The sequence below is a fragment of the Callithrix jacchus genome, chromosome 7 (genome assembly GCF_049354715.1).
Source record: "Callithrix jacchus isolate 240 chromosome 7, calJac240_pri, whole genome shotgun sequence".
Lineage (NCBI taxonomy): Eukaryota > Metazoa > Chordata > Mammalia > Primates > Cebidae > Callithrix > Callithrix jacchus.
Window position 1 is genome coordinate 6,417,819 of NC_133508.1, and position 6,214 is coordinate 6,424,032.

General features: G+C 41.6%; 1 protein-coding gene across 1 annotated transcript in view; it reads left to right on the forward strand.

Annotated features, from left to right (window-relative positions):
* The window catches only part of ITIH5 (inter-alpha-trypsin inhibitor heavy chain 5), a 194,077-nt gene extending 189,257 nt beyond the window's left edge, over nt 1–4,820 (forward strand). The window contains exon 15 of the mRNA XM_078329330.1: nt 4,150–4,820. The gene's annotated coding sequence lies outside the window, so the exon portion shown is untranslated. The remainder of the gene's footprint in view (nt 1–4,149) is intronic.
* Nucleotides 4,821–6,214: the final 1,394 nt, after the last annotated feature.

Below are 6,214 nucleotides of genomic sequence, written 5' to 3' on the forward strand. Positions count from 1 at the left end.
GAGACCAGCCTGGCCAACATGGCGAAACCCCATCTCTACTAAAAATAAAAACAAACAAATAAATAAATTAGCTGGGTGTGGTGGCAACACTACTCCCAGCTACTCTGGAGGCTGAGGCAGGAGAATTGCTTGAACCAGGGAGACGGAGGTTGCAGTGAGCCAGGATTGTACCATTGCACTCCAGCCAGGGTGACAAGAGCGAAACTCCATCTCAAAAAAACATAAAAAATTAAAAAATAAAATAAAACAGCAAATGTCTGTTTCTCATCCATGCCACATGGCCATCACAGGTTAGCTGGTGTGTGCTCTGCTGGGGCACCAAGGTCCTCCCCATTCCTCCCTTCCCCCAGCCCCTGGCAACTGCTAATCTACCTTCCGTCTCTATGGATTTGCCTATTCTGGACATTGCATGTAAGTGGAATCATACAGTATGTGGCTTTCTGTGCCTGACTTCTTTCCCTGAGCATGGTGTTTCCAAGGTTCATTCATGTCGTAACATGTCTTTTTTTTTTTTTTTTTTGAGACGGAGTTTCGCTCTTGTTACCGAGGCTGGAGTGCAATGGCGCGATCCTGGCTCACCGCAATCTCCGCCTCCTGGGTTCAAGCAATTCTCCTGCCTCAGCCTCCCGAATAGCTGGGATTACAGGCACGTGCCACCATGCCCAGCTAATTTTTGTATTTTTAGTAGAGATGGGGTTTCACCATGTTGACCAGGATGGTCTCGATCTTTGACCTCATGATCCACCCGCCTCGGCCTCCCAAAGTGCTGGGATTATAGGCGCGAGCCAACTCGCCTGGCCCATAACATGTCTTAATTCTTCATTCCTTTTGATGGCTGGATAATATTCCATTGTTTGGATATACCACATTTTGTTTATCCTTTAATCATTTAATGGTCTTTGAATTATTTCCATTTTTTGGTGTATTATGAAAAATGCTGCTATGAGCATTCATGGGCAAGTTTTTGCATGAACATACATTTTCAGTTCTCTTGAGATACAGTTAGGAGTGAAATTGTTGGATCATATGATAATGTTTCACCAGTGGCTGTATCATTTGCATTTTACCTGTATGATTTGGGGCCGCATCATTGCTCCCACCAGCAATGTGTGAGGTTCAATTTCTCTACAAGCTCACCCACACTTGTTATTTTCTGCTCCTATGAATGTGAATTATATTTCATGGTAGTTTCAATCTGCATTTCCCTAATACTAATAATGCTGAGCATCGTTTTATCTGCCTATTGGCCATTTATAAACCATTTTTGGAGAAATGTCTATGATGTCCTTTGCTTATTTAAAAAATCAGGGTTTTTTTTCCAATGCAAATGTACTTAATGCCACTGAACTACACACTTTAAAATTGTTAGGATGCTTAATTATATATATGTTATTTATATTTTACCACAATTAAAAAAATTAAAAATTGGTTATTTCCTTCTTTAAATTGAATTGTAAAAGTTCTCAATATATTCTGGATACAGGACCCTCATCAAACACATAATTTGCAAATGTTTTCTCTCATTCTGAGAATAGTCTTTGCACCATCTTGGTAGTGTTCTTTCATGCAGAAAATTTGAAAATTTTCGTGAAGTTTGATTTATCAATTTTATATTATGTTGCTTATGATTTTGGTGTCATATTTGGAATTGTTACCCAACCTAAGGCCATGAAGATTTGTACCTATGTTTCCTTCTGTGCTGTATAGTTTCAGGTCTTGCATCAGGTCTTTGATCCAATGTGAGTTAACCTTTGTATATGGTATAAGGTAGAGATCCAAGCTCATTCTTTTGATGTGGAAATCCAGTTGTCACAGAACCACCTGTTGAAAGAACGACGCTTTTCCCATTGGTGCACCTGTCAACAATCAATTGACCATCGATGCATGTGTTACTTCTCCATTCTCAAATTCATTCTATTTGTCTTTATGCCTGTCCTTAGGCCAATACTATGCTGTTTTGGTTACTGTAGTTTTGTAGTAACCTTTGAAGTCAGGAAGTCTAAGTCCTCCTACTTGGTTCTTCTTTTTTCAAGATTATCTGGTTATTCATGGTCCATTATAATCCCATATAAATTTTAGGACTAGCTTATCCATTTCTATAAAAAAAGGAAGATTAGAATTGTGATAGCGCTTGCATTGAATCGATAAAATCCATTGTTGAAAGTTTTTTTTTTTTTTTTAAGTAACTCAGTCTCCATACTTGTTACAGGCTATTCAGGTTTTCTTCTTCTTCTTGAACCAGTTTTAATAGTCTGTATGTTTTCAGGAATTTGCCCATTTCATCTAAGTTGCGTAATTGGTTGGCGTACAGCTCTTCGTAGTACACTCTTACAACCCTTTTGATTTCTGTCAAGTCAGTAGTAACAGCCTCACTTCCCTTTCTGATTTTATTAGCATGAGCTACCTCTGCTTTTTCCTTTGTCAGTTTATCCAAAATTTATCTTTTGTTTTTTAATGTTCTCAAAAAACAACTTGGGGCTTCATTGATGCTTTCCCTCGTCTTTCTCTTCTTTATTTCATTTATCTCCACTCTAATTTTTAGTATTTCCCTTCTTCTGCCTGCTGTGGCTTCAGTTTGCTCTTCTTTTTCCAGTTTTTTAAGGTAGAAGATCGGTTTATTGACTTGAAGCTTTTATTCTTTATAAATGTAGGCATTTACAGCTATCAATTTCCCACAGACAACTGCTTTTTCAGTATTCCATAAGTTTATGTATGCTGTATTTTCATTTTCATTCATCTCTAAGTATTTTCAAATTTCCCTTCTGGTTTTTTTCTGTGATTCATTGGTTATTAGGAATGCATTGTTTAATTCCACGTATTTGTGATTTTCTCAAATCTCTCTGCTATTGATTTTGAGTTTCATGTGATACTCTCCACCGTTGTTGATTTTGCATCAATCTGCCCGAAGTTGACATTGTGGACAATTCAACGTGACCCCCATATTGACCACTGCTGTTTTCTAAGTGCTTTATGAATTTGCAAACTTATGTTTTCTTCTTCTTTCTTTCCTTTTACTTTTTTAAGAGACATATGATGCAGGCACATGTGTGGCCTTATTAGTTCCCCATTGTGTAAGAATAAAGACCGCCCCCAAGAGATGTCCGTATCTCAGGGCCTGGAACCTGCGAATCTGTTACCTTGTGTGGTGAAGGGACTTTGCACATGTGATTGAGTTACGGAACTCGGTATGGGGAGATTATCGCAGATTATTCAGTGGGATGCAATGTCATCAAAAGGGTCCCAATAAGAGAATGGCGGGAGAGTCGGGATGAGAAAGGAGACGTGACAACAAAATCAGAGGGTGTAGTGATGAGCTTTGAGGTTGGAGGAGGGGGCCACCAGCTAACAAATGCGGGTGGCCTTTAGAAGCTGCAAAAGGGAAAGAAATAGCTTTTCCTCTAGAGCCTCAAGAAGGAACGAAGCTCTGCCGATACTTCGATTTTAGCCCCAACCTCTGGTCTTCAAAACTGTAAGTAAATAAATTTGTGTTATTTTAAAAGCCACTAAATTTTTAGCAATTTGTTACAGTGACGATAGAAAACAAATACACCCAGGAATGGATGATTTCATTTTGCAGTTTTTAAAAATAATTTTGGCAGTTTAGCAAAAGAGAGTAAGGGCTACAGACCTGGCTTATGGAGTCAGATGACCTGATTCCAAACTCTGATGAGAAGCTTTATGAACTGAGCATATTACTTAACTTGCTTGCATTTCAGTGTACATTTTTGGTAAAAATGAATCCATCTCAAAAGGTTTTTGTAAGAATTAAGTAAGTTAATGCAGGCAATACGGTTACAATAGTGTCTGGCTCACAGTAAACACTCAGCAGAGTTTAGTTGATTCATATGACGCGCTGTTGCACATTTCAGCAAACACTACAGCCAGGACGTAGAATTGTGTTGAGAATTCTGCATTGCTGCGGTCACAGCCATGCTAAGCGCTGAAAATCGGAGAATGAGCATTCTGAGCAGCTCTACCCAGCACATCTCCCAGGCTGTAGAGTGCCGGCAGCACTCAGGGGAAGCCCCGATGGCCCCCTTGGGAGGGAGTCTCTCTTTTGTTCCTCTTTCAGTTTCGGAAGAGAACAGGACATTTGTGCCATCTGGTTTGGGTCGTTATTTAAACCCGGTTTCGTTTCTGTTTATAAAGGTATCGAGTTACTCCAGGCTGTATCTGAAACAGTGTCACCATCAGCATGACTGTGCCGTTCCTGGCTTTCCCCGAGAGGTTGCTGTTCCCAGTGACCGTCTAAGCTGAAGCACGTGTTGGATTTGAAGAGACTGATTCAGGCTTTGAGAGTGGCTGCAGCCACGCTGCATGCGTGCACGTGTGTTCACAGCGTCTAAACAGGTGTACACACATTTCAGCTGCAGCAGGAGTTGTGTTACAAGGCTAGCATAGGCAGCCCTACCTATGGCAAGAGCGACGTGGGAAGTGCGAAACAAATCTTCAACGCTGCGTGAAGCAGGCTCTTTTAAGGTCAACCAGGCTGTTTCTGGTGAAACGAAACTGTTGGCTAACGCTTCGGGTCACGGAGACTTATGCTGTCGTATCTTTCTCAGTTTTACGGTCTTAGCTCCTACCTTTAGGTCTTGGATTCCTTTTGAGTTAATTGTTATGGATAGTGAGAAGCAGGGGTTCAAATACTTTTTTTTTGTTTTAGCATCAAGATACCCAGTTGTCCCAGAATCATTTGTTGAAAAAACTCTCCTTCCCCCCATTGGATTGTCTTAGCACATTTTTCTAACATCTCCCAACTATAAATATAAGGTTGCCTGGGCAACAAGAGCAAAACTCCATCTCAAAAAAAAAAAAAAAATGCTATTCTGCTTGGTAGGACAATGAAAATCATCTGCTATTTTCTGGTATTTTATCTATGTCAGCTACTTATCCCAAATTGTGATATCAAATGGAAGACTTTTTGACGAAATGTATTTTTTATTTTTATTTTTATTTTTTGAGACTGAGTCTTGCCCTGTCACCAGGCTGGAGTGCAGTGGCGTGATCTCAGCTCACTGCAATGTCTGCCTCTCAGTTTCAAGCAATTTTCCTGCCTCAGTCTCCTGAATAGCTGGTACTACAGGCAGGCTCCACCACACCCAGCGAATTTTTGTATATTTAGGAGAGACAGGGTTTCACCATGTTGGCCAAGATGATCTCAATCTTTTGACCTCGTGATCCGCCCACCTCAGCCCCCCAAAGTGCTGGGATTACAGGCAAAAACCACCATGCCCAGTCGATGAAATGTCTTATTAAAGTGGTTTCTCGCTTATCCTTCCTAGTCTCTAAATGTCTCTGTGTAATATTTTCCTGTGTTTAGGTTCCTCAAAACATTTTAGAACCTGACAATGCCTCTGCAATTATATAAGCTTCTTGTATGCAGGAGGAAACTGAGGCACGGGACACTTCAGGGTCAGCTGTGTCTCTGCCCACAGGCCTTGCTCCCCTGCTGTCTGTTCTTCCTCCTGCCTCTGCTCTCCCCAGCACCCACACTGCTGGCAGTGTGTCACTCAACCCAGGGCTCCGAGTTCTAATTATTACAAATTAATCATCCACATGGAATGCCATACCTAACTATATCAATGTGTTCTAACTATATCAGTGTGCTCTGTGTAATTACTAAGAACGTCTGATTTTTTCTTCCTTCCTCCCTTCCTCCCCTTCCTTCCTCCCTTCCTCCCCTTCCTTTTTTCCTTCCTTCCTTCCTTCCTTCCTTCCTTCCTTCCTTCCTTCCTTCCTTCCTTCCCTCCCTCCCTCCCTCCCTCCCTCCATTCCTTCTTTCCTTTTTGAGACTGGGTCTCTCCCTGTCACCCAGGCTGGGGTGCAATGGCATGATCATAACTCACTGTTACCTCAAGCTCCTGGGCTCAAGCGATCCTCCCACCTTGGCCTCTTAAGTAGCTGGGACTACAGGTGTGCACTGCCACACCTGGCTAATGTTTTTACTTTGTCATAGAGACAGTCTTGCCATGTTGTCCAGCGGGTTCCTGAACTCCTGGCTCAAGCGAGCCCCTCATCTCTGCCTCCTAAAGTGCCGGGTTTACAGGCATGAGGCGCCGCACTTGACCAGAATCTCTTTTTCCTGACTGGCTTAGGTAAGAGAGTAATTACTTCTTTAGTTGTTCATTTCTTCAGGGGTGTCTACTGGGCTACTTTTATTCCAAAACAATAAAAAGGCAGCTATGACGATGCAGCAATTTGATGGCGTATCCTC